At 44.2% G+C, this 27,853-nt stretch overlaps 14 non-coding genes across 14 annotated transcripts; all 14 read left to right on the forward strand.

Moving 5' to 3' along the window:
- Positions 1-454: 454 nt before the first annotated feature.
- On the forward strand, positions 455-525 carry trnag-gcc (transfer RNA glycine (anticodon GCC)). The gene has a single exon. It is a non-coding gene; the product is annotated as a tRNA-Gly (tRNA).
- Positions 526-3,568: 3,043 nt separating this feature from the next.
- trnag-gcc (transfer RNA glycine (anticodon GCC)) lies at positions 3,569-3,639 on the forward strand. The gene has a single exon. It is a non-coding gene; the product is annotated as a tRNA-Gly (tRNA).
- Positions 3,640-4,606: 967 nt separating this feature from the next.
- trnag-gcc (transfer RNA glycine (anticodon GCC)) lies at positions 4,607-4,677 on the forward strand. The gene has a single exon. It is a non-coding gene; the product is annotated as a tRNA-Gly (tRNA).
- Positions 4,678-5,644: 967 nt separating this feature from the next.
- Positions 5,645-5,715, forward strand: trnag-gcc (transfer RNA glycine (anticodon GCC)). Its single transcript has one exon. It is a non-coding gene; the product is annotated as a tRNA-Gly (tRNA).
- Positions 5,716-6,682: 967 nt separating this feature from the next.
- On the forward strand, positions 6,683-6,753 carry trnag-gcc (transfer RNA glycine (anticodon GCC)). Its single transcript has one exon. It is a non-coding gene; the product is annotated as a tRNA-Gly (tRNA).
- Positions 6,754-10,834: 4,081 nt separating this feature from the next.
- trnag-gcc (transfer RNA glycine (anticodon GCC)) lies at positions 10,835-10,905 on the forward strand. Its single transcript has one exon. It is a non-coding gene; the product is annotated as a tRNA-Gly (tRNA).
- Positions 10,906-11,872: 967 nt separating this feature from the next.
- On the forward strand, positions 11,873-11,943 carry trnag-gcc (transfer RNA glycine (anticodon GCC)). Its single transcript has one exon. It is a non-coding gene; the product is annotated as a tRNA-Gly (tRNA).
- A 967-nt stretch (positions 11,944-12,910) lies between these two features.
- On the forward strand, positions 12,911-12,981 carry trnag-gcc (transfer RNA glycine (anticodon GCC)). The gene has a single exon. It is a non-coding gene; the product is annotated as a tRNA-Gly (tRNA).
- A 3,043-nt stretch (positions 12,982-16,024) lies between these two features.
- Positions 16,025-16,095, forward strand: trnag-gcc (transfer RNA glycine (anticodon GCC)). Its single transcript has one exon. It is a non-coding gene; the product is annotated as a tRNA-Gly (tRNA).
- A 5,119-nt stretch (positions 16,096-21,214) lies between these two features.
- trnag-gcc (transfer RNA glycine (anticodon GCC)) lies at positions 21,215-21,285 on the forward strand. The gene has a single exon. It is a non-coding gene; the product is annotated as a tRNA-Gly (tRNA).
- A 967-nt stretch (positions 21,286-22,252) lies between these two features.
- On the forward strand, positions 22,253-22,323 carry trnag-gcc (transfer RNA glycine (anticodon GCC)). Its single transcript has one exon. It is a non-coding gene; the product is annotated as a tRNA-Gly (tRNA).
- Positions 22,324-23,290: 967 nt separating this feature from the next.
- On the forward strand, positions 23,291-23,361 carry trnag-gcc (transfer RNA glycine (anticodon GCC)). Its single transcript has one exon. It is a non-coding gene; the product is annotated as a tRNA-Gly (tRNA).
- Positions 23,362-26,404: 3,043 nt separating this feature from the next.
- trnag-gcc (transfer RNA glycine (anticodon GCC)) lies at positions 26,405-26,475 on the forward strand. Its single transcript has one exon. It is a non-coding gene; the product is annotated as a tRNA-Gly (tRNA).
- A 967-nt stretch (positions 26,476-27,442) lies between these two features.
- On the forward strand, positions 27,443-27,513 carry trnag-gcc (transfer RNA glycine (anticodon GCC)). The gene has a single exon. It is a non-coding gene; the product is annotated as a tRNA-Gly (tRNA).
- The last annotated feature ends 340 nt before the right edge of the window (positions 27,514-27,853 follow it).

A 27,853-nucleotide genomic window follows, 5' to 3' on the forward strand; every position in this document is an offset into this window, starting at 1 on the left:
TAGACCTTGATCCAAAATGCATCGACGTCTACGATTTTACATTCTTATTCAAAACCAGCAGAACTGTGTATCTGAAAGCTTGTCTTGAGATAATTCACCTCAAGTGTGAAGAATGCGCTTAATCCAATGAGAGGAGTTCGAAATGCAAACATTTCACCATGAGCACTATGAGGTCCAATTAAGCACTACGAGGTCCAGAAACGCACTCAGCGGGTTTCCGTCAGGATCTGGAGATGTCGCTCGACACTGCACCTATGGCATTCTTTATCTCCAGATGTGTCAGTGAGTTGACCAAAACATCTGCTTAGTGTTCTTGGAGAGTGAATAGATCCATACCCTTCAAAAAATGGATTTTGTATGTCTCAGTCAAAATTGCCAGATGCTGTTGACATAGCACTGAAACGTTGAGTAATGAACCCCTTGCAGGCTGTCGTGGTAGGTGAGCGTCACATCGGCATTGGTGGTTCAGTGGTAGAATTCTCGCCTGCCACGCGGGAGACCCGGGTCCGATTCCCGGCCAATGCAATGTTTCTCTTAAGACACCTGCCCGGTTTGAAAAGGGAAACCTTCAGCTACTGTTGGCATTCCACAATGCCGCTTTCAGACGGGTAGAAATCTTCCTGACACCTTCCTCCAACATCTTTTGGACGAGGACAATAAATCAAACACTATGATGACATGACCAGAACGTTGTCAACATGAGAGCAGAAGTTTGACGTCATTATTCACTTTGGGATAACAAGTCGTGGAAACTTTTTTCCGGAAGGCCTCTCGTCATTTGAAGCAGCAATTGCAGAACTAGCAATGCGTAATGCTAATGGGCCTCGCACTCATGATCTTGAGGCCAGTTTTTCTGCATCTCTCCCCTTGCAGTGCCGCTGAAAAACCCATATGTCAATAAATGAAAGCTGCATCTTTGTAGCAAGTAGCAAAGTTAAGTGAAGTATTAAGAGAACTCACATCAAGTGTCAAGAATGAGCTTAATTGACAGAGAGCAGGTCAAAATACACGTTTACTATCAGGACACAAACTCATCAGTAGACCTTGATCCAAAATGCATCAACGTCTACGATTTTACATTCTTATTCAAAACCAGCAGAACTGTGTATCTGAAAGCTTGTCTTGAGATAATTCACCTCAAGTGTGAAGAATGCGCTTAATCCAATGAGAGGAGTTCGAAATGCAAACATTTCACCATGAGCACTATGAGGTCCAATTAAGCACTACGAGGTCCAGAAACGCACTCAGCGGGTTTCCGTCAGGATCTGGAGATGTCGCTCGACACTGCACCTATGGCATTCTTTATCTCCAGATGTGTCAGTGAGTTGACCAAAACATCTGCTTAGTGTTCTTGGAGAGTGAATAGATCCATACCCTTCAAAAAATGGATTTTGTATGTCTCAGTCAAAATTGCCAGATGCTGTTGACATAGCACTGAAACGTTGAGTAATGAACCCCTTGCAGGCTGTCGTGGTAGGTGAGCGTCACATCGACATTGGTGGTTCAGTGGTAGAATTCTCGCCGGCCACGCGGGAGACCCGGGTCCGATTCCCGGCCAATGCAATGTTTCTCTTAAGACACCTGCCCGGTTTGAAAAGGGAAACCTTCAGCTACTGTTGGCATTCCACAATGCCGCTTTCAGACGGGTAGAAATCTTCCTGAGACCTTCCTCCAACATCTTTTGGACGAGGACAATAAATCAAACACTATGATGACATGACCAGAACGTTGTCAACATGAGAGCAGAAGTTTGACGTCATTATTCACTTTGGGATAACAAGTCGTGGAAACTTTTTTCCGGAAGGCCTCTCGTCATTTGAAGCAGCAATTGCAGAACTAGCAATGCGTAATGCTAATGGGCCTCACACTCATGATCTTGAGGCCAGTTTTTCTGCATCTCTCCCCTTGCAGTGCCGCTGAAAAACCCATATGTCAATAAATGAAAGCTGCATCTTTGTAGCAAGTAGCAAAGTTAAGTGAAGTATTAAGAGAACTCACATCAAGTGTCAAGAATGAGCTTAATTGACAGAGAGCAGGTCAAAATACACGTTTACTATCAGGACACAAACTCATCAGTAGACCTTGATCCAAAATGCATCGACGTCTACGATTTTACATTCTTATTCAAAACCAGCAGAACTGTGTATCTGAAAGCTTGTCTTGAGATAATTCACCTCAAGTGTGAAGAATGCGCTTAATCCAATGAGAGGAGTTCGAAATGCAAACATTTCACCATGAGCACTATGAGGTCCAATTAAGCACTACGAGGTCCAGAAACGCACTCAGCGGGTTTCCGTCAGGATCTGGAGATGTCGCTCGACACTGCACCTATGGCATTCTTTATCTCCAGATGTGTCAGTGAGTTGACCAAAACATCTGCTTAGTGTTCTTGGAGAGTGAATAGATCCATACCCTTCAAAAAATGGATTTTGTATGTCTCAGTCAAAATTGCCAGATGCTGTTGACATAGCATTGAAACGTTGAGTAATGAACCCCTTGCAGGCTGTCGTGGTAGGTGCGCGTCACATCGGCATTGGTGGTTCAGTGGTAGAATTCTCACCTGCCACGCGGGAGACCCGGGTCCGATTCCCGGCCAATGCAATGTTTCTCTTAAGACACCTGCCCGGTTTGAAAAGGGAAACCTTCAGCTACTGTTGGCATTCCACAATACCGCTTTCAGATGGGTAGAAATCTTCCTGACACCTTCCTCCAACATCTTTTGGACGAGGACAATGAATCAAACACTATGATGACATGACCAGAACGTTGTCAACATGAGAGCAGAAGTTTGACGTCATTATTCACTTTGGGATAACAAGTCGTGGAAACTTTTTTCCGGAAGGCCTCTCGTCATTTGAAGCAGCAATTGCAGAACTAGCAATGCGTAATGCTAATGGGCCTCGCACTCATGATCTTGAGGCCAGTTTTTCTGCATCTCTCCCCTTGCAGTGCCGCTGAAAAACCCATATGTCAATAAATGAAAGCTGCATCTTTGTAGCAAGTAGCAAAGTTAAGTGAAGTATTAAGAGAACTCACATCAAGTGTCAAGAATGAGCTTAATTGACAGAGAGCAGGTCAAAATACACGTTTACTATCAGGACACAAACTCATCAGTAGACCTTGATCCAAAATGCATCAACGTCTACGATTTTACATTCTTATTCAAAACCAGCAGAACTGTGTATCTGAAAGCTTGTCTTGAGATAATTCACCTCAAGTGTGAAGAATGCGCTTAATCCAATGAGAGGAGTTCGAAATGCAAACATTTCACCATGAGCACTATGAGGTCCAATTAAGCACTACGAGGTCCAGAAACGCACTCAGCGGGTTTCCGTCAGGATCTGGAGATGTCGCTCGACACTGCACCTATGGCATTCTTTATCTCCAGATGTGTCAGTGAGTTGACCAAAACATCTGCTTAGTGTTCTTGGAGAGTGAATAGATCCATACCCTTCAAAAAATGGATTTTGTATGTCTCAGTCAAAATTGCCAGATGCTGTTGACATAGCATTGAAACGTTGAGTAATGAACCCCTTGAAGGCTGTCGTGGTAGGTGAGCGTCACATCGGCATTGGTGGTTCAGTGGTAGAATTCTCGCCTGCCACGCGGGAGACCCGGGTCCGATTCCCGGCCAATGCAATGTTTCTCTTAAGACACCTGCCCGGTTTGAAAAGGGAAACCTTCAGCTACTGTTGGCATTCCACAATGCCGCTTTCAGACGGGTAGAAATCTTCCTGACACCTTCCTCCAACATCTTTTGGACGAGGACAATAAATCAAACACTATGATGACATGACCAGAACGTTGTCAACATGAGAGCAGAAGTTTGACGTCATTATTCACTTTGGGATAACAAGTCGTGGAAACTTTTTTCCGGAAGGCCTCTCGTCATTTGAAGCAGCAATTGCAGAACTAGCAATGCGTAATGCTAATGGGCCTCGCACTCATGATCTTGAGGCCAGTTTTTCTGCATCTCTCCCCTTGCAGTGCCGCTGAAAAACCCATATGTCAATAAATGAAAGCTGCATCTTTGTAGCAAGTAGCAAAGTTAAGTGAAGTATTAAGAGAACTCACATCAAGTGTCAAGAATGAGCTTAATTGACAGAGAGCAGGTCAAAATACACGTTTACTATCAGGACACAAACTCATCAGTAGACCTTGATCCAAAATGCATCAACGTCTACGATTTTACATTCTTATTCAAAACCAGCAGAACTGTGTATCTGAAAGCTTGTCTTGAGATAATTCACCTCAAGTGTGAAGAATGCGCTTAATCCAATGAGAGGAGTTCGAAATGCAAACATTTCACCATGAGCACTATGAGGTCCAATTAAGCACTACGAGGTCCAGAAACGCACTCAGCGGGTTTCCGTCAGGATCTGGAGATGTCGCTCGACACTGCACCTATGGCATTCTTTATCTCCAGATGTGTCAGTGAGTTGACCAAAACATCTGCTTAGTGTTCTTGGAGAGTGAATAGATCCATACCCTTCAAAAAATGGATTTTGTATGTCTCAGTCAAAATTGCCAGATGCTGTTGACATAGCATTGAAACGTTGAGTAATGAACCCCTTGCAGGCTGTCGTGGTAGGTGAGCGTCACATCGGCATTGGTGGTTCAGTGGTAGAATTCTCGCCTGCCACGCGGGAGACCCGGGTCCGATTCCCGGCCAATGCAATGTTTCTCTTAAGACACCTGCCCGGTTTGAAAAGGGAAACCTTCAGCTACTGTTGGCATTCCACAATGCCGCTTTCAGACGGGTAGAAATCTTCCTGACACCTTCCTCCAACATCTTTTGGACGAGGACAATAAATCAAACACTATGATGACATGACCAGAACGTTGTCAACATGAGAGCAGAAGTTTGACGTCATTATTCACTTTGGGATAACAAGTCGTGGAAACTTTTTTCCGGAAGGCCTCTCGTCATTTGAAGCAGCAATTGCAGAACTAGCAATGCGTAATGCTAATGGGCCTCGCACTCATGATCTTGAGGCCAGTTTTTCTGCATCTCTCCCCTTGCAGTGCCGCTGAAAAACCCATATGTCAATAAATGAAAGCTGCATCTTTGTAGCAAGTAGCAAAGTTAAGTGAAGTATTAAGAGAACTCACATCAAGTGTCAAGAATGAGCTTAATTGACAGAGAGAAGGTCAAAATACACGTTTACTATCAGGACACAAACTCATCAGTAGACCTTGATCCAAAATGCATCAACGTCTACGATTTTACATTCTTATTCAAAACCAGCAGAACTGTGTATCTGAAAGCTTGTCTTGAGATAATTCACCTCAAGTGTGAAGAATGCGCTTAATCCAATGAGAGGAGTTCGAAATGCAAACATTTCACCATGAGCACTATGAGGTCCAATTAAGCACTACGAGGTCCAGAAACGCACTCAGCGGGTTTCCGTCAGGATCTGGAGATGTCGCTCGACACTGCACCTATGGCATTCTTTATCTCCAGATGTGTCAGTGAGTTGACCAAAACATCTGCTTAGTGTTCTTGGAGAGTGAATAGATCCATACCCTTCAAAAAATGGATTTTGTATGTCTCAGTCAAAATTGCCAGATGCTGTTGACATAGCATTGAAACGTTGAGTAATGAACCCCTTGCAGGCTGTCGTGGTAGGTGAGCGTCACATCGGCATTGGTGGTTCAGTGGTAGAATTCTCGCCTGCCACGCGGGAGACCCGGGTCCGATTCCCGGCCAATGCAATGTTTCTCTTAAGACACCTGCCCGGTTTGAAAAGGGAAACCTTCAGCTACTGTTGGCATTCCACAATGCCGCTTTCAGACGGGTAGAAATCTTCCTGACACCTTCCTCCAACATCTTTTGGACGAGGACAATAAATCAAACACTATGATGACATGACCAGAACGTTGTCAACATGAGAGCAGAAGTTTGACGTCATTATTCACTTTGGGATAACAAGTCGTGGAAACTTTTTTCCGGAAGGCCTCTCGTCATTTGAAGCAGCAATTGCAGAACTAGCAATGCGTAATGCTAATGGGCCTCGCACTCATGATCTTGAGGCCAGTTTTTCTGCATCTCTCCCCTTGCAGTGCCGCTGAAAAACCCATATGTCAATAAATGAAAGCTGCATCTTTGTAGCAAGTAGCAAAGTTAAGTGAAGTATTAAGAGAACTCACATCAAGTGTCAAGAATGAGCTTAATTGACAGAGAGCAGGTCAAAATACACGTTTACTATCAGGACACAAACTCATCAGTAGACCTTGATCCAAAATGCATCGACGTCTACGATTTTACATTCTTATTCAAAACCAGCAGAACTGTGTATCTGAAAGCTTGTCTTGAGATAATTCACCTCAAGTGTGAAGAATGCGCTTAATCCAATGAGAGGAGTTCGAAATGCAAACATTTCACCATGAGCACTATGAGGTCCAATTAAGCACTACGAGGTCCAGAAACGCACTCAGCGGGTTTCCGTCAGGATCTGGAGATGTCGCTCGACACTGCACCTATGGCATTCTTTATCTCCAGATGTGTCAGTGAGTTGACCAAAACATCTGCTTAGTGTTCTTGGAGAGTGAATAGATCCATACCCTTCAAAAAATGGATTTTGTATGTCTCAGTCAAAATTGCCAGATGCTGTTGACATAGCACTGAAACGTTGAGTAATGAACCCCTTGCAGGCTGTCGTGGTAGGTGAGCGTCACATCGGCATTGGTGGTTCAGTGGTAGAATTCTCGCCTGCCACGCGGGAGACCCGGGTCCGATTCCCGGCCAATGCAATGTTTCTCTTAAGACACCTGCCCGGTTTGAAAAGGGAAACCTTCAGCTACTGTTGGCATTCCACAATGCCGCTTTCAGACGGGTAGAAATCTTCCTGACACCTTCCTCCAACATCTTTTGGACGAGGACAATAAATCAAACACTATGATGACATGACCAGAACGTTGTCAACATGAGAGCAGAAGTTTGACGTCATTATTCACTTTGGGATAACAAGTCGTGGAAACTTTTTTCCGGAAGGCCTCTCGTCATTTGAAGCAGCAATTGCAGAACTAGCAATGCGTAATGCTAATGGGCCTCGCACTCATGATCTTGAGGCCAGTTTTTCTGCATCTCTCCCCTTGCAGTGCCGCTGAAAAACCCATATGTCAATAAATGAAAGCTGCATCTTTGTAGCAAGTAGCAAAGTTAAGTGAAGTATTAAGAGAACTCACATCAAGTGTCAAGAATGAGCTTAATTGACAGAGAGCAGGTCAAAATACACGTTTACTATCAGGACACAAACTCATCAGTAGACCTTGATCCAAAATGCATCAACGTCTACGATTTTACATTCTTATTCAAAACCAGCAGAACTGTGTATCTGAAAGCTTGTCTTGAGATAATTCACCTCAAGTGTGAAGAATGCGCTTAATCCAATGAGAGGAGTTCGAAATGCAAACATTTCACCATGAGCACTATGAGGTCCAATTAAGCACTACGAGGTCCAGAAACGCACTCAGCGGGTTTCCGTCAGGATCTGGAGATGTCGCTCGACACTGCACCTATGGCATTCTTTATCTCCAGATGTGTCAGTGAGTTGACCAAAACATCTGCTTAGTGTTCTTGGAGAGTGAATAGATCCATACCCTTCAAAAAATGGATTTTGTATGTCTCAGTCAAAATTGCCAGATGCTGTTGACATAGCACTGAAACGTTGAGTAATGAACCCCTTGCAGGCTGTCGTGGTAGGTGAGCGTCACATCGACATTGGTGGTTCAGTGGTAGAATTCTCGCCGGCCACGCGGGAGACCCGGGTCCGATTCCCGGCCAATGCAATGTTTCTCTTAAGACACCTGCCCGGTTTGAAAAGGGAAACCTTCAGCTACTGTTGGCATTCCACAATGCCGCTTTCAGACGGGTAGAAATCTTCCTGAGACCTTCCTCCAACATCTTTTGGACGAGGACAATAAATCAAACACTATGATGACATGACCAGAACGTTGTCAACATGAGAGCAGAAGTTTGACGTCATTATTCACTTTGGGATAACAAGTCGTGGAAACTTTTTTCCGGAAGGCCTCTCGTCATTTGAAGCAGCAATTGCAGAACTAGCAATGCGTAATGCTAATGGGCCTCACACTCATGATCTTGAGGCCAGTTTTTCTGCATCTCTCCCCTTGCAGTGCCGCTGAAAAACCCATATGTCAATAAATGAAAGCTGCATCTTTGTAGCAAGTAGCAAAGTTAAGTGAAGTATTAAGAGAACTCACATCAAGTGTCAAGAATGAGCTTAATTGACAGAGAGCAGGTCAAAATACACGTTTACTATCAGGACACAAACTCATCAGTAGACCTTGATCCAAAATGCATCGACGTCTACGATTTTACATTCTTATTCAAAACCAGCAGAACTGTGTATCTGAAAGCTTGTCTTGAGATAATTCACCTCAAGTGTGAAGAATGCGCTTAATCCAATGAGAGGAGTTCGAAATGCAAACATTTCACCATGAGCACTATGAGGTCCAATTAAGCACTACGAGGTCCAGAAACGCACTCAGCGGGTTTCCGTCAGGATCTGGAGATGTCGCTCGACACTGCACCTATGGCATTCTTTATCTCCAGATGTGTCAGTGAGTTGACCAAAACATCTGCTTAGTGTTCTTGGAGAGTGAATAGATCCATACCCTTCAAAAAATGGATTTTGTATGTCTCAGTCAAAATTGCCAGATGCTGTTGACATAGCATTGAAACGTTGAGTAATGAACCCCTTGCAGGCTGTCGTGGTAGGTGCGCGTCACATCGGCATTGGTGGTTCAGTGGTAGAATTCTCACCTGCCACGCGGGAGACCCGGGTCCGATTCCCGGCCAATGCAATGTTTCTCTTAAGACACCTGCCCGGTTTGAAAAGGGAAACCTTCAGCTACTGTTGGCATTCCACAATACCGCTTTCAGATGGGTAGAAATCTTCCTGACACCTTCCTCCAACATCTTTTGGACGAGGACAATGAATCAAACACTATGATGACATGACCAGAACGTTGTCAACATGAGAGCAGAAGTTTGACGTCATTATTCACTTTGGGATAACAAGTCGTGGAAACTTTTTTCCGGAAGGCCTCTCGTCATTTGAAGCAGCAATTGCAGAACTAGCAATGCGTAATGCTAATGGGCCTCGCACTCATGATCTTGAGGCCAGTTTTTCTGCATCTCTCCCCTTGCAGTGCCGCTGAAAAACCCATATGTCAATAAATGAAAGCTGCATCTTTGTAGCAAGTAGCAAAGTTAAGTGAAGTATTAAGAGAACTCACATCAAGTGTCAAGAATGAGCTTAATTGACAGAGAGCAGGTCAAAATACACGTTTACTATCAGGACACAAACTCATCAGTAGACCTTGATCCAAAATGCATCAACGTCTACGATTTTACATTCTTATTCAAAACCAGCAGAACTGTGTATCTGAAAGCTTGTCTTGAGATAATTCACCTCAAGTGTGAAGAATGCGCTTAATCCAATGAGAGGAGTTCGAAATGCAAACATTTCACCATGAGCACTATGAGGTCCAATTAAGCACTACGAGGTCCAGAAACGCACTCAGCGGGTTTCCGTCAGGATCTGGAGATGTCGCTCGACACTGCACCTATGGCATTCTTTATCTCCAGATGTGTCAGTGAGTTGACCAAAACATCTGCTTAGTGTTCTTGGAGAGTGAATAGATCCATACCCTTCAAAAAATGGATTTTGTATGTCTCAGTCAAAATTGCCAGATGCTGTTGACATAGCATTGAAACGTTGAGTAATGAACCCCTTGAAGGCTGTCGTGGTAGGTGAGCGTCACATCGGCTTTGGTGGTTCAGTGGTAGAATTCTCGCCTGCCACGCGGGAGACCCGGGTCCGATTCCCGGCCAATGCAATGTTTCTCTTAAGACACCTGCCCGGTTTGAAAAGGGAAACCTTCAGCTACTGTTGGCATTCCACAATGCCGCTTTCAGACGGGTAGAAATCTTCCTGACACCTTCCTCCAACATCTTTTGGACGAGGACAATAAATCAAACACTATGATGACATGACCAGAACGTTGTCAACATGAGAGCAGAAGTTTGACGTCATTATTCACTTTGGGATAACAAGTCGTGGAAACTTTTTTCCGGAAGGCCTCTCGTCATTTGAAGCAGCAATTGCAGAACTAGCAATGCGTAATGCTAATGGGCCTCGCACTCATGATCTTGAGGCCAGTTTTTCTGCATCTCTCCCCTTGCAGTGCCGCTGAAAAACCCATATGTCAATAAATGAAAGCTGCATCTTTGTAGCAAGTAGCAAAGTTAAGTGAAGTATTAAGAGAACTCACATCAAGTGTCAAGAATGAGCTTAATTGACAGAGAGCAGGTCAAAATACACGTTTACTATCAGGACACAAACTCATCAGTAGACCTTGATCCAAAATGCATCGACGTCTACGATTTTACATTCTTATTCAAAACCAGCAGAACTGTGTATCTGAAAGCTTGTCTTGAGATAATTCACCTCAAGTGTGAAGAATGCGCTTAATCCAATGAGAGGAGTTCGAAATGCAAACATTTCACCATGAGCACTATGAGGTCCAATTAAGCACTACGAGGTCCAGAAACGCACTCAGCGGGTTTCCGTCAGGATCTGGAGATGTCGCTCGACACTGCACCTATGGCATTCTTTATCTCCAGATGTGTCAGTGAGTTGACCAAAACATCTGCTTAGTGTTCTTGGAGAGTGAATAGATCCATACCCTTCAAAAAATGGATTTTGTATGTCTCAGTCAAAATTGCCAGATGCTGTTGACATAGCATTGAAACGTTGAGTAATGAACCCCTTGCAGGCTGTCGTGGTAGGTGAGCGTCACATCGGCATTGGTGGTTCAGTGGTAGAATTCTCGCCTGCCACGCGGGAGACCCGGGTCCGATTCCCGGCCAATGCAATGTTTCTCTTAAGACACCTGCCCGGTTTGAAAAGGGAAACCTTCAGCTACTGTTGGCATTCCACAATGCCGCTTTCAGACGGGTAGAAATCTTCCTGACACCTTCCTCCAACATCTTTTGGACGAGGACAATAAATCAAACACTATGATGACATGACCAGAACGTTGTCAACATGAGAGCAGAAGTTTGACGTCATTATTCACTTTGGGATAACAAGTCGTGGAAACTTTTTTCCGGAAGGCCTCTCGTCATTTGAAGCAGCAATTGCAGAACTAGCAATGCGTAATGCTAATGGGCCTCGCACTCATGATCTTGAGGCCAGTTTTTCTGCATCTCTCCCCTTGCAGTGCCGCTGAAAAACCCATATGTCAATAAATGAAAGCTGCATCTTTGTAGCAAGTAGCAAAGTTAAGTGAAGTATTAAGAGAACTCACATCAAGTGTCAAGAATGAGCTTAATTGACAGAGAGAAGGTCAAAATACACGTTTACTATCAGGACACAAACTCATCAGTAGACCTTGATCCAAAATGCATCAACGTCTACGATTTTACATTCTTATTCAAAACCAGCAGAACTGTGTATCTGAAAGCTTGTCTTGAGATAATTCACCTCAAGTGTGAAGAATGCGCTTAATCCAATGAGAGGAGTTCGAAATGCAAACATTTCACCATGAGCACTATGAGGTCCAATTAAGCACTACGAGGTCCAGAAACGCACTCAGCGGGTTTCCGTCAGGATCTGGAGATGTCGCTCGACACTGCACCTATGGCATTCTTTATCTCCAGATGTGTCAGTGAGTTGACCAAAACATCTGCTTAGTGTTCTTGGAGAGTGAATAGATCCATACCCTTCAAAAAATGGATTTTGTATGTCTCAGTCAAAATTGCCAGATGCTGTTGACATAGCATTGAAACGTTGAGTAATGAACCCCTTGCAGGCTGTCGTGGTAGGTGAGCGTCACATCGGCATTGGTGGTTCAGTGGTAGAATTCTCGCCTGCCACGCGGGAGACCCGGGTCCGATTCCCGGCCAATGCAATGTTTCTCTTAAGACACCTGCCCGGTTTGAAAAGGGAAACCTTCAGCTACTGTTGGCATTCCACAATGCCGCTTTCAGACGGGTAGAAATCTTCCTGACACCTTCCTCCAACATCTTTTGGACGAGGACAATAAATCAAACACTATGATGACATGACCAGAACGTTGTCAACATGAGAGCAGAAGTTTGACGTCATTATTCACTTTGGGATAACAAGTCGTGGAAACTTTTTTCCGGAAGGCCTCTCGTCATTTGAAGCAGCAATTGCAGAACTAGCAATGCGTAATGCTAATGGGCCTCGCACTCATGATCTTGAGGCCAGTTTTTCTGCATCTCTCCCCTTGCAGTGCCGCTGAAAAACCCATATGTCAATAAATGAAAGCTGCATCTTTGTAGCAAGTAGCAAAGTTAAGTGAAGTATTAAGAGAACTCACATCAAGTGTCAAGAATGAGCTTAATTGACAGAGAGCAGGTCAAAATACACGTTTACTATCAGGACACAAACTCATCAGTAGACCTTGATCCAAAATGCATCGACGTCTACGATTTTACATTCTTATTCAAAACCAGCAGAACTGTGTATCTGAAAGCTTGTCTTGAGATAATTCACCTCAAGTGTGAAGAATGCGCTTAATCCAATGAGAGGAGTTCGAAATGCAAACATTTCACCATGAGCACTATGAGGTCCAATTAAGCACTACGAGGTCCAGAAACGCACTCAGCGGGTTTCCGTCAGGATCTGGAGATGTCGCTCGACACTGCACCTATGGCATTCTTTATCTCCAGATGTGTCAGTGAGTTGACCAAAACATCTGCTTAGTGTTCTTGGAGAGTGAATAGATCCATACCCTTCAAAAAATGGATTTTGTATGTCTCAGTCAAAATTGCCAGATGCTGTTGACATAGCACTGAAACGTTGAGTAATGAACCCCTTGCAGGCTGTCGTGGTAGGTGAGCGTCACATCGGCATTGGTGGTTCAGTGGTAGAATTCTCGCCTGCCACGCGGGAGACCCGGGTCCGATTCCCGGCCAATGCAATGTTTCTCTTAAGACACCTGCCCGGTTTGAAAAGGGAAACCTTCAGCTACTGTTGGCATTCCACAATGCCGCTTTCAGACGGGTAGAAATCTTCCTGACACCTTCCTCCAACATCTTTTGGACGAGGACAATAAATCAAACACTATGATGACATGACCAGAACGTTGTCAACATGAGAGCAGAAGTTTGACGTCATTATTCACTTTGGGATAACAAGTCGTGGAAACTTTTTTCCGGAAGGCCTCTCGTCATTTGAAGCAGCAATTGCAGAACTAGCAATGCGTAATGCTAATGGGCCTCGCACTCATGATCTTGAGGCCAGTTTTTCTGCATCTCTCCCCTTGCAGTGCCGCTGAAAAACCCATATGTCAATAAATGAAAGCTGCATCTTTGTAGCAAGTAGCAAAGTTAAGTGAAGTATTAAGAGAACTCACATCAAGTGTCAAGAATGAGCTTAATTGACAGAGAGCAGGTCAAAATACACGTTTACTATCAGGACACAAACTCATCAGTAGACCTTGATCCAAAATGCATCAACGTCTACGATTTTACATTCTTATTCAAAACCAGCAGAACTGTGTATCTGAAAGCTTGTCTTGAGATAATTCACCTCAAGTGTGAAGAATGCGCTTAATCCAATGAGAGGAGTTCGAAATGCAAACATTTCACCATGAGCACTATGAGGTCCAATTAAGCACTACGAGGTCCAGAAACGCACTCAGCGGGTTTCCGTCAGGATCTGGAGATGTCGCTCGACACTGCACCTATGGCATTCTTTATCTCCAGATGTGTCAGTGAGTTGACCAAAACATCTGCTTAGTGTTCTTGGAGAGTGAATAGATCCATACCCTTCAAAAAATGGATTTTGTATGTCTCAGTCAAAATTGCCAGATGCTGTTGACATAGCACTGAAACGTTGAGTAATGAACCCCTTGCAGGCTGTCGTGGTAGGTGAGCGTCACATCGACATTGGTGGTTCAGTGGTAGAATTCTCGCCGGCCACGCGGGAGACCCGGGTCCGATTCCCGGCCAATGCAATGTTTCTCTTAAGACACCTGCCCGGTTTGAAAAGGGAAACCTTCAGCTACTGTTGGCATTCCACAATGCCGCTTTCAGACGGGTAGAAATCTTCCTGAGACCTTCCTCCAACATCTTTTGGACGAGGACAATAAATCAAACACTATGATGACATGACCAGAACGTTGTCAACATGAGAGCAGAAGTTTGACGTCATTATTCACTTTGGGATAACAAGTCGTGGAAACTTTTTTCCGGAAGGCCTCTCGTCATTTGAAGCAGCAATTGCAGAACTAGCAATGCGTAATGCTAATGGGCCTCACACTCATGATCTTGAGGCCAGTTTTTCTGCATCTCTCCCCTTGCAGTGCCGCTGAAAAACCCATATGTCAATAAATGAAAGCTGCATCTTTGTAGCAAGTAGCAAAGTTAAGTGAAGTATTAAGAGAACTCACATCAAGTGTCAAGAATGAGCTTAATTGACAGAGAGCAGGTCAAAATACACGTTTACTATCAGGACACAAACTCATCAGTAGACCTTGATCCAAAATGCATCGACGTCTACGATTTTACATTCTTATTCAAAACCAGCAGAACTGTGTATCTGAAAGCTTGTCTTGAGATAATTCACCTCAAGTGTGAAGAATGCGCTTAATCCAATGAGAGGAGTTCGAAATGCAAACATTTCACCATGAGCACTATGAGGTCCAATTAAGCACTACGAGGTCCAGAAACGCACTCAGCGGGTTTCCGTCAGGATCTGGAGATGTCGCTCGACACTGCACCTATGGCATTCTTTATCTCCAGATGTGTCAGTGAGTTGACCAAAACATCTGCTTAGTGTTCTTGGAGAGTGAATAGATCCATACCCTTCAAAAAATGGATTTTGTATGTCTCAGTCAAAATTGCCAGATGCTGTTGACATAGCATTGAAACGTTGAGTAATGAACCCCTTGCAGGCTGTCGTGGTAGGTGCGCGTCACATAGGCATTGGTGGTTCAGTGGTAGAATTCTCACCTGCCACGCGGGAGACCCGGGTCCGATTCCCGGCCAATGCAATGTTTCTCTTAAGACACCTGCCCGGTTTGAAAAGGGAAACCTTCAGCTACTGTTGGCATTCCACAATACCGCTTTCAGATGGGTAGAAATCTTCCTGACACCTTCCTCCAACATCTTTTGGACGAGGACAATGAATCAAACACTATGATGACATGACCAGAACGTTGTCAACATGAGAGCAGAAGTTTGACGTCATTATTCACTTTGGGATAACAAGTCGTGGAAACTTTTTTCCGGAAGGCCTCTCGTCATTTGAAGCAGCAATTGCAGAACTAGCAATGCGTAATGCTAATGGGCCTCGCACTCATGATCTTGAGGCCAGTTTTTCTGCATCTCTCCCCTTGCAGTGCCGCTGAAAAACCCATATGTCAATAAATGAAAGCTGCATCTTTGTAGCAAGTAGCAAAGTTAAGTGAAGTATTAAGAGAACTCACATCAAGTGTCAAGAATGAGCTTAATTGACAGAGAGAAGGTCAAAATACACGTTTACTATCAGGACACAAACTCATCAGTAGACCTTGATCCAAAATGCATCAACGTCTACGATTTTACATTCTTATTCAAAACCAGCAGAACTGTGTATCTGAAAGCTTGTCTTGAGATAATTCACCTCAAGTGTGAAGAATGCGCTTAATCCAATGAGAGGAGTTCGAAATGCAAACATTTCACCATGAGCACTATGAGGTCCAATTAAGCACTACGAGGTCCAGAAACGCACTCAGCGGGTTTCCGTCAGGATCTGGAGATGTCGCTCGACACTGCACCTATGGCATTCTTTATCTCCAGATGTGTCAGTGAGTTGACCAAAACATCTGCTTAGTGTTCTTGGAGAGTGAATAGATCCATACCCTTCAAAAAATGGATTTTGTATGTCTCAGTCAAAATTGCCAGATGCTGTTGACATAGCACTGAAACGTTGAGTAATGAACCCCTTGCAGGCTGTCGTGGTAGGTGAGCGTCACATCGGCATTGGTGGTTCAGTGGTAGAATTCTCGCCTGCCACGCGGGAGACCCGGGTCCGATTCCCGGCCAATGCAATGTTTCTCTTAAGACACCTGCCCGGTTTGAAAAGGGAAACCTTCAGCTACTGTTGGCATTCCACAATGCCGCTTTCAGACGGGTAGAAATCTTCCTGACACCTTCCTCCAACATCTTTTGGACGAGGACAATAAATCAAACACTATGATGACATGACCAGAACGTTGTCAACATGAGAGCAGAAGTTTGACGTCATTATTCACTTTGGGATAACAAGTCGTGGAAACTTTTTTCCGGAAGGCCTCTCGTCATTTGAAGCAGCAATTGCAGAACTAGCAATGCGTAATGCTAATGGGCCTCGCACTCATGATCTTGAGGCCAGTTTTTCTGCATCTCTCCCCTTGCAGTGCCGCTGAAAAACCCATATGTCAATAAATGAAAGCTGCATCTTTGTAGCAAGTAGCAAAGTTAAGTGAAGTATTAAGAGAACTCACATCAAGTGTCAAGAATGAGCTTAATTGACAGAGAGCAGGTCAAAATACACGTTTACTATCAGGACACAAACTCATCAGTAGACCTTGATCCAAAATGCATCAACGTCTACGATTTTACATTCTTATTCAAAACCAGCAGAACTGTGTATCTGAAAGCTTGTCTTGAGATAATTCACCTCAAGTGTGAAGAATGCGCTTAATCCAATGAGAGGAGTTCGAAATGCAAACATTTCACCATGAGCACTATGAGGTCCAATTAAGCACTACGAGGTCCAGAAACGCACTCAGCGGGTTTCCGTCAGGATCTGGAGATGTCGCTCGACACTGCACCTATGGCATTCTTTATCTCCAGATGTGTCAGTGAGTTGACCAAAACATCTGCTTAGTGTTCTTGGAGAGTGAATAGATCCATACCCTTCAAAAAATGGATTTTGTATGTCTCAGTCAAAATTGCCAGATGCTGTTGACATAGCACTGAAACGTTGAGTAATGAACCCCTTGCAGGCTGTCGTGGTAGGTGAGCGTCACATCGACATTGGTGGTTCAGTGGTAGAATTCTCGCCGGCCACGCGGGAGACCCGGGTCCGATTCCCGGCCAATGCAATGTTTCTCTTAAGACACCTGCCCGGTTTGAAAAGGGAAACCTTCAGCTACTGTTGGCATTCCACAATGCCGCTTTCAGACGGGTAGAAATCTTCCTGAGACCTTCCTCCAACATCTTTAGGACGAGGACAATAAATCAAACACTATGATGACATGACCAGAACGTTGTCAACATGAGAGCAGAAGTTTGACGTCATTATTCACTTTGGGATAACAAGTCGTGGAAACTTTTTTCCGGAAGGCCTCTCGTCATTTGAAGCAGCAATTGCAGAACTAGCAATGCGTAATGCTAATGGGCCTCGCACTCATGATCTTGAGGCCAGTTTTTCTGCATCTCTCCCCTTGCAGTGCCGCTGAAAAACCCATATGTCAATAAATGAAAGCTGCATCTTTGTAGCAAGTAGCAAAGTTAAGTGAAGTATTAAGAGAACTCACATCAAGTGTCAAGAATGAGCTTAATTGACAGAGAGCAGGTCAAAATACACGTTTACTATCAGGACACAAACTCATCAGTAGACCTTGATCCAAAATGCATCGACGTCTACGATTTTACATTCTTATTCAAAACCAGCAGAACTGTGTATCTGAAAGCTTGTCTTGAGATAATTCACCTCAAGTGTGAAGAATGCGCTTAATCCAATGAGAGGAGTTCGAAATGCAAACATTTCACCATGAGCACTATGAGGTCCAATTAAGCACTACGAGGTCCAGAAACGCACTCAGCGGGTTTCCGTCAGGATCTGGAGATGTCGCTCGACACTGCACCTATGGCATTCTTTATCTCCAGATGTGTCAGTGAGTTGACCAAAACATCTGCTTAGTGTTCTTGGAGAGTGAATAGATCCATACCCTTCAAAAAATGGATTTTGTATGTCTCAGTCAAAATTGCCAGATGCTGTTGACATAGCATTGAAACGTTGAGTAATGAACCCCTTGCAGGCTGTCGTGGTAGGTGAGCGTCACATCGGCATTGGTGGTTCAGTGGTAGAATTCTCACCTGCCACGCGGGAGACCCGGGTCCGATTCCCGGCCAATGCAATGTTTCTCTTAAGACACCTGCCCGGTTTGAAAAGGGAAACCTTCAGCTACTGTTGGCATTCCACAATACCGCTTTCAGATGGGTAGAAATCTTCCTGACACCTTCCTCCAACATCTTTTGGACGAGGACAATGAATCAAACACTATGATGACATGACCAGAACGTTGTCAACATGAGAGCAGAAGTTTGACGTCATTATTCACTTTGGGATAACAAGTCGTGGAAACTTTTTTCCGGAAGGCCTCTCGTCATTTGAAGCAGCAATTGCAGAACTAGCAATGCGTAATGCTAATGGGCCTCGCACTCATGATCTTGAGGCCAGTTTTTCTGCATCTCTCCCCTTGCAGTGCCGCTGAAAAACCCATATGTCAATAAATGAAAGCTGCATCTTTGTAGCAAGTAGCAAAGTTAAGTGAAGTATTAAGAGAACTCACATCAAGTGTCAAGAATGAGCTTAATTGACAGAGAGCAGGTCAAAATACACGTTTACTATCAGGACACAAACTCATCAGTAGACCTTGATCCAAAATGCATCAACGTCTACGATTTTACATTCTTATTCAAAACCAGCAGAACTGTGTATCTGAAAGCTTGTCTTGAGATAATTCACCTCAAGTGTGAAGAATGCGCTTAATCCAATGAGAGGAGTTCGAAATGCAAACATTTCACCATGAGCACTATGAGGTCCAATTAAGCACTACGAGGTCCAGAAACGCACTCAGCGGGTTTCCGTCAGGATCTGGAGATGTCGCTCGACACTGCACCTATGGCATTCTTTATCTCCAGATGTGTCAGTGAGTTGACCAAAACATCTGCTTAGTGTTCTTGGAGAGTGAATAGATCCATACCCTTCAAAAAATGGATTTTGTATGTCTCAGTCAAAATTGCCAGATGCTGTTGACATAGCACTGAAACGTTGAGTAATGAACCCCTTGCAGGCTGTCGTGGTAGGTGAGCGTCACATCGACATTGGTGGTTCAGTGGTAGAATTCTCGCCGGCCACGCGGGAGACCCGGGTCCGATTCCCGGCCAATGCAATGTTTCTCTTAAGACACCTGCCCGGTTTGAAAAGGGAAACCTTCAGCTACTGTTGGCATTCCACAATGCCGCTTTCAGACGGGTAGAAATCTTCCTGAGACCTTCCTCCAACATCTTTTGGACGAGGACAATAAATCAAACACTATGATGACATGACCAGAACGTTGTCAACATGAGAGCAGAAGTTTGACGTCATTATTCACTTTGGGATAACAAGTCGTGGAAACTTTTTTCCGGAAGGCCTCTCGTCATTTGAAGCAGCAATTGCAGAACTAGCAATGCGTAATGCTAATGGGCCTCGCACTCATGATCTTGAGGCCAGTTTTTCTGCATCTCTCCCCTTGCAGTGCCGCTGAAAAACCCATATGTCAATAAATGAAAGCTGCATCTTTGTAGCAAGTAGCAAAGTTAAGTGAAGTATTAAGAGAACTCACATCAAGTGTCAAGAATGAGCTTAATTGACAGAGAGCAGGTCAAAATACACGTTTACTATCAGGACACAAACTCATCAGTAGACCTTGATCCAAAATGCATCGACGTCTACGATTTTACATTCTTATTCAAAACCAGCAGAACTGTGTATCTGAAAGCTTGTCTTGAGATAATTCACCTCAAGTGTGAAGAATGCGCTTAATCCAATGAGAGGAGTTCGAAATGCAAACATTTCACCATGAGCACTATGAGGTCCAATTAAGCACTACGAGGTCCAGAAACGCACTCAGCGGGTTTCCGTCAGGATCTGGAGATGTCGCTCGACACTGCACCTATGGCATTCTTTATCTCCAGATGTGTCAGTGAGTTGACCAAAACATCTGCTTAGTGTTCTTGGAGAGTGAATAGATCCATACCCTTCAAAAAATGGATTTTGTATGTCTCAGTCAAAATTGCCAGATGCTGTTGACATAGCATTGAAACGTTGAGTAATGAACCCCTTGCAGGCTGTCGTGGTAGGTGAGCGTCACATCGGCATTGGTGGTTCAGTGGTAGAATTCTCACCTGCCACGCGGGAGACCCGGGTCCGATTCCCGGCCAATGCAATGTTTCTCTTAAGACACCTGCCCGGTTTGAAAAGGGAAACCTTCAGCTACTGTTGGCATTCCACAATACCGCTTTCAGATGGGTAGAAATCTTCCTGACACCTTCCTCCAACATCTTTTGGACGAGGACAATGAATCAAACACTATGATGACATGACCAGAACGTTGTCAACATGAGAGCAGAAGTTTGACGTCATTATTCACTTTGGGATAACAAGTCGTGGAAACTTTTTTCCGGAAGGCCTCTCGTCATTTGAAGCAGCAATTGCAGAACTAGCAATGCGTAATGCTAATGGGCCTCGCACTCATGATCTTGAGGCCAGTTTTTCTGCATCTCTCCCCTTGCAGTGCCGCTGAAAAACCCATATGTCAATAAATGAAAGCTGCATCTTTGTAGCAAGTAGCAAAGTTAAGTGAAGTATTAAGAGAACTCACATCAAGTGTCAAGAATGAGCTTAATTGACAGAGAGCAGGTCAAAATACACGTTTACTATCAGGACACAAACTCATCAGTAGACCTTGATCCAAAATGCATCAACGTCTACGATTTTACATTCTTATTCAAAACCAGCAGAACTGTGTATCTGAAAGCTTGTCTTGAGATAATTCACCTCAAGTGTGAAGAATGCGCTTAATCCAATGAGAGGAGTTCGAAATGCAAACATTTCACCATGAGCACTATGAGGTCCAATTAAGCACTACGAGGTCCAGAAACGCACTCAGCGGGTTTCCGTCAGGATCTGGAGATGTCGCTCGACACTGCACCTATGGCATTCTTTATCTCCAGATGTGTCAGTGAGTTGACCAAAACATCTGCTTAGTGTTCTTGGAGAGTGAATAGATCCATACCCTTCAAAAAATGGATTTTGTATGTCTCAGTCAAAATTGCCAGATGCTGTTGACATAGCATTGAAACGTTGAGTAATGAACCCCTTGCAGGCTGTCGTGGTAGGTGAGCGTCACATCGGCATTGGTGGTTCAGTGGTAGAATTCTCGCCTGCCACGCGGGAGACCCGGGTCCGATTCCCGGCCAATGCAATGTTTCTCTTAAGACACCTGCCTGGTTTGAAAAGGGAAACCTTCAGCTACTGTTGGTATTCCACAATGCCGCTTTCAGACGGGTAGAAATCTTCCTGACACCTTCCTCCAACATCTTTTGGACGAGGACAATAAATCAAACACTATGATGACATGACCAGAATGTTGTCAACATGAGAGCAGAAGTTTGACGTCATTATTCACTTTGGGATAACAAGTCGTGGAAACTTTTTTCCGGAAGGCCTCTCGTCATTTGAAGCAGCAATTGCAGAACTAGCAATGCGTAATGCTAATGGGCCTCGCACTCATGATCTTGAGGCCAGTTTTTCTGCATCTCTCCCCTTGCAGTGCCGCTGAAAAACCCATATGTCAATAAATGAAAGCTGCATCTTTGTAGCAAGTAGCAAAGTTAAGTGAAGTATTAAGAGAACTCACATCAAGTGTCAAGAATGAGCTTAATTGACAGAGAGCAGGTCAAAATACACGTTTACTATCAGGACACAAACTCATCAGTAGACCTTGATCCAAAATGCATCAACGTCTACGATTTTACATTCTTATTCAAAACCAGCAGAACTGTGTATCTGAAAGCTTGTCTTGAGATAATTCACCTCAAGTGTGAAGAATGCGCTTAATCCAATGAGAGGAGTTTGAAATGCAAACATTTCACCATGAGCACTATGAGGTCCAATTAAGCACTACGAGGTCCAGAAACGCACTCAGCGGGTTTCCGTCAGGATCTGGAGATGTCGCTCGACACTGCACCTATGGCATTCTTTATCTCCAGATGTGTCAGTGAGTTGACCAAAACATCTGCTTAGTGTTCTTGGAGAGTGAATAGATCCATACCCTTCAAAAAATGGATTTTGTATGTCTCAGTCAAAATTGCCAGATGCTGTTGACATAGCATTGAAACGTTGAGTAATGAACCCCTTGCAGGCTGTCGTGGTAGGTGAGCGTCACATCGGCATTGGTGGTTCAGTGGTAGAATTCTCGCCTGCCACGCGGGAGACCCGGGTCCGATTCCCGGCCAATGCAATGTTTCTCTTAAGACACCTGCCCGGTTTGAAAAGGGAAACCTTCAGCTACTGTTGGCATTCCACAATGCCGCTTTCAGACGGGTAGAAATCTTCCTGACACCTTCCTCCAACATCTTTTGGACGAGGACAATAAATCAAACACTATGATGACATGACCAGAACGTTGTCAACATGAGAGCAGAAGTTTGACGTCATTATTCACTTTGGGATAACAAGTCGTGGAAACTTTTTTCCGGAAGGCCTCTCGTCATTTGAAGCAGCAATTGCAGAACTAGCAATGCGTAATGCTAATGGGCCTCGCACTCATGATCTTGAGGCCAGTTTTTCTGCATCTCTCCCCTTGCAGTGCCGCTGAAAAACCCATATGTCAATAAATGAAAGCTGCATCTTTGTAGCAAGTAGCAAAGTTAAGTGAAGTATTAAGAGAACTCACATCAAGTGTCAAGAATGAGCTTAATTGACAGAGAGCAGGTCAAAATACACGTTTACTATCAGGACACAAACTCATCAGTAGACCTTGATCCAAAATGCATCAACGTCTACGATTTTACATTCTTATTCAAAACCAGCAGAACTGTGTATCTGAAAGCTTGTCTTGAGATAATTCACCTCAAGTGTGAAGAATGCGCTTAATCCAATGAGAGGAGTTTGAAATGCAAACATTTCACCATGAGCACTATGAGGTCCAATTAAGCACTACGAGGTCCAGAAACGCACTCAGCGGGTTTCCGTCAGGATCTGGAGATGTCGCTCGACACTGCACCTATGGCATTCTTTATCTCCAGATGTGTCAGTGAGTTGACCAAAACATCTGCTTAGTGTTCTTGGAGAGTGAATAGATCCATACCCTTCAAAAAATGGATTTTGTATGTCTCAGTCAAAATTGCCAGATGCTGTTGACATAGCATTGAAACGTTGAGTAATGAACCCCTTGCAGGCTGTCGTGGTAGGTGAGCGTCACATCGGCATTGGTGGTTCAGTGGTAGAATTCTCGCCTGCCACGCGGGAGACCCGGGTCCGATTCCCGGCCAATGCAATGTTTCTCTTAAGACACCTGCCCGGTTTGAAAAGGGAAACCTTCAGCTACTGTTGGCATTCCACAATGCCGCTTTCAGACGGGTAGAAATCTTCCTGACACCTTCCTCCAACATCTTTTGGACGAGGACAATAAATCAAACACTATGATGACATGACCAGAACGTTGTCAACATGAGAGCAGAAGTTTGACGTCATTATTCACTTTGGGATAACAAGTCGTGGAAACTTTTTTCCGGAAGGCCTCTCGTCATTTGAAGCAGCAATTGCAGAACTAGCAATGCGTAATGCTAATGGGCCTCGCACTCATGATCTTGAGGCCAGTTTTTCTGCATCTCTCCCCTTGCAGTGCCGCTGAAAAACCCATATGTCAATAAATGAAAGCTGCATCTTTGTAGCAAGTAGCAAAGTTAAGTGAAGTATTAAGAGAACTCACATCAAGTGTCAAGAATGAGCTTAATTGACAGAGAGCAGGTCAAAATACACGTTTACTATCAGGACACAAACTCATCAGTAGACCTTGATCCAAAATGCATCAACGTCTACGATTTTACATTCTTATTCAAAACCAGCAGAACTGTGTATCTGAAAGCTTGTCTTGAGATAATTCACCTCAAGTGTGAAGAATGCGCTTAATCCAATGAGAGGAGTTCGAAATGCAAACATTTCACCATGAGCACTATGAGGTCCAATTAAGCACTACGAGGTCCAGAAACGCACTCAGCGGGTTTCCGTCAGGATCTGGAGATGTCGCTCGACACTGCACCTATGGCATTCTTTATCTCCAGATGTGTCAGTGAGTTGACCAAAACATCTGCTTAGTGTTCTTGGAGAGTGAATAGATCCATACCCTTCAAAAAATGGATTTTGTATGTCTCAGTCAAAATTGCCAGATGCTGTTGACATAGCACTGAAACGTTGAGTAATGAACCCCTTGCAGGCTGTCGTGGTAGGTGAGCGTCACATCGACATTGGTGGTTCAGTGGTAGAATTCTCGCCGGCCACGCGGGAGACCCGGGTCCGATTCCCGGCCAATGCAATGTTTCTCTTAAGACACCTGCCCGGTTTGAAAAGGGAAACCTTCAGCTACTGTTGGCATTCCACAATGCCGCTTTCAGACGGGTAGAAATCTTCCTGAGACCTTCCTCCAACATCTTTTGGACGAGGACAATAAATCAAACACTATGATGACATGACCAGAACGTTGTCAACATGAGAGCAGAAGTTTGACGTCATTATTCACTTTGGGATAACAAGTCGTGGAAACTTTTTTCCGGAAGGCCTCTCGTCATTTGAAGCAGCAATTGCAGAACTAGCAATGCGTAATGCTAATGGGCCTCGCACTCATGATCTTGAGGCCAGTTTTTCTGCATCTCTCCCCTTGCAGTGCCGCTGAAAAACCCATATGTCAATAAATGAAAGCTGCATCTTTGTAGCAAGTAGCAAAGTTAAGTGAAGTATTAAGAGAACTCACATCAAGTGTCAAGAATGAGCTTAATTGACAGAGAGCAGGTCAAAATACACGTTTACTATCAGGACACAAACTCATCAGTAGACCTTGATCCAAAATGCATCGACGTCTACGATTTTACATTCTTATTCAAAACCAGCAGAACTGTGTATCTGAAAGCTTGTCTTGAGATAATTCACCTCAAGTGTGAAGAATGCGCTTAATCCAATGAGAGGAGTTCGAAATGCAAACATTTCACCATGAGCACTATGAGGTCCAATTAAGCACTACGAGGTCCAGAAACGCACTCAGCGGGTTTCCGTCAGGATCTGGAGATGTCGCTCGACACTGCACCTATGGCATTCTTTATCTCCAGATGTGTCAGTGAGTTGACCAAAACATCTGCTTAGTGTTCTTGGAGAGTGAATAGATCCATACCCTTCAAAAAATGGATTTTGTATGTCTCAGTCAAAATTGCCAGATGCTGTTGACATAGCATTGAAACGTTGAGTAATGAACCCCTTGCAGGCTGTCGTGGTAGGTGAGCGTCACATCGGCATTGGTGGTTCAGTGGTAGAATTCTCACCTGCCACGCGGGAGACCCGGGTCCGATTCCCGGCCAATGCAATGTTTCTCTTAAGACACCTGCCCGGTTTGAAAAGGGAAACCTTCAGCTACTGTTGGCATTCCACAATACCGCTTTCAGATGGGTAGAAATCTTCCTGACACCTTCCTCCAACATCTTTTGGACGAGGACAATGAATCAAACACTATGATGACATGACCAGAACGTTGTCAACATGAGAGCAGAAGTTTGACGTCATTATTCACTTTGGGATAACAAGTCGTGGAAACTTTTTTCCGGAAGGCCTCTCGTCATTTGAAGCAGCAATTGCAGAACTAGCAATGCGTAATGCTAATGGGCCTCGCACTCATGATCTTGAGGCCAGTTTTTCTGCATCTCTCCCCTTGCAGTGCCGCTGAAAAACCCATATGTCAATAAATGAAAGCTGCATCTTTGTAGCAAGTAGCAAAGTTAAGTGAAGTATTAAGAGAACTCACATCAAGTGTCAAGAATGAGCTTAATTGACAGAGAGCAGGTCAAAATACACGTTTACTATCAGGACACAAACTCATCAGTAGACCTTGATCCAAAATGCATCAACGTCTACGATTTTACATTCTTATTCAAAACCAGCAGAACTGTGTATCTGAAAGCTTGTCTTGAGATAATTCACCTCAAGTGTGAAGAATGCGCTTAATCCAATGAGAGGAGTTCGAAATGCAAACATTTCACCATGAGCACTATGAGGTCCAATTAAGCACTACGAGGTCCAGAAACGCACTCAGCGGGTTTCCGTCAGGATCTGGAGATGTCGCTCGACACTGCACCTATGGCATTCTTTATCTCCAGATGTGTCAGTGAGTTGACCAAAACATCTGCTTAGTGTTCTTGGAGAGTGAATAGATCCATACCCTTCAAAAAATGGATTTTGTATGTCTCAGTCAAAATTGCCAGATGCTGTTGACATAGCATTGAAACGTTGAGTAATGAACCCCTTGCAGGCTGTCGTGGTAGGTGAGCGTCACATCGGCATTGGTGGTTCAGTGGTAGAATTCTCGCCTGCCACGCGGGAGACCCGGGTCCGATTCCCGGCCAATGCAATGTTTCTCTTAAGACACCTGCCTGGTTTGAAAAGGGAAACCTTCAGCTACTGTTGGTATTCCACAATGCCGCTTTCAGACGGGTAGAAATCTTCCTGACACCTTCCTCCAACATCTTTTGGACGAGGACAATAAATCAAACACTATGATGACATGACCAGAATGTTGTCAACATGAGAGCAGAAGTTTGACGTCATTATTCACTTTGGGATAACAAGTCGTGGAAACTTTTTTCCGGAAGGCCTCTCGTCATTTGAAGCAGCAATTGCAGAACTAGCAATGCGTAATGCTAATGGGCCTCGCACTCATGATCTTGAGGCCAGTTTTTCTGCATCTCTCCCCTTGCAGTGCCGCTGAAAAACCCATATGTCAATAAATGAAAGCTGCATCTTTGTAGCAAGTAGCAAAGTTAAGTGAAGTATTAAGAGAACTCACATCAAGTGTCAAGAATGAGCTTAATTGACAGAGAGCAGGTCAAAATACACGTTTACTATCAGGACACAAACTCATCAGTAGACCTTGATCCAAAATGCATCAACGTCTACGATTTTACATTCTTATTCAAAACCAGCAGAACTGTGTATCTGAAAGCTTGTCTTGAGATAATTCACCTCAAGTGTGAAGAATGCGCTTAATCCAATGAGAGGAGTTCGAAATGCAAACATTTCACCATGAGCACTATGAGGTCCAATTAAGCACTACGAGGTCCAGAAACGCACTCAGCGGGTTTCCGTCAGGATCTGGAGATGTCGCTCGACACTGCACCTATGGCATTCTTTATCTCCAGATGTGTCAGTGAGTTGACCAAAACATCTGCTTAGTGTTCTTGGAGAGTGAATAGATCCATACCCTTCAAAAAATGGATTTTGTATGTCTCAGTCAAAATTGCCAGATGCTGTTGACATAGCATTGAAACGTTGAGTAATGAACCCCTTGCAGGCTGTCGTGGTAGGTGAGCGTCACATCGGCATTGGTGGTTCAGTGGTAGAATTCTCGCCTGCCACGCGGGAGACCCGGGTCCGATTCCCGGCCAATGCAATGTTTCTCTTAAGACACCTGCCCGGTTTGAAAAGGGAAACCTTCAGCTACTGTTGGCATTCCACAATGCCGCTTTCAGACGGGTAGAAATCTTCCTGACACCTTCCTCCAACATCTTTTGGACGAGGACAATAAATCAAACACTATGATGACATGACCAGAACGTTGTCAACATGAGAGCAGAAGTTTGACGTCATTATTCACTTTGGGATAACAAGTCGTGGAAACTTTTTTCCGGAAGGCCTCTCGTCATTTGAAGCAGCAATTGCAGAACTAGCAATGCGTAATGCTAATGGGCCTCGCACTCATGATCTTGAGGCCAGTTTTTCTGCATCTCTCC

This window comes from Pempheris klunzingeri, chromosome 5 (assembly GCF_042242105.1).
Source record: "Pempheris klunzingeri isolate RE-2024b chromosome 5, fPemKlu1.hap1, whole genome shotgun sequence".
In the NCBI taxonomy this organism is placed as follows: domain Eukaryota; kingdom Metazoa; phylum Chordata; class Actinopteri; order Acropomatiformes; family Pempheridae; genus Pempheris; species Pempheris klunzingeri.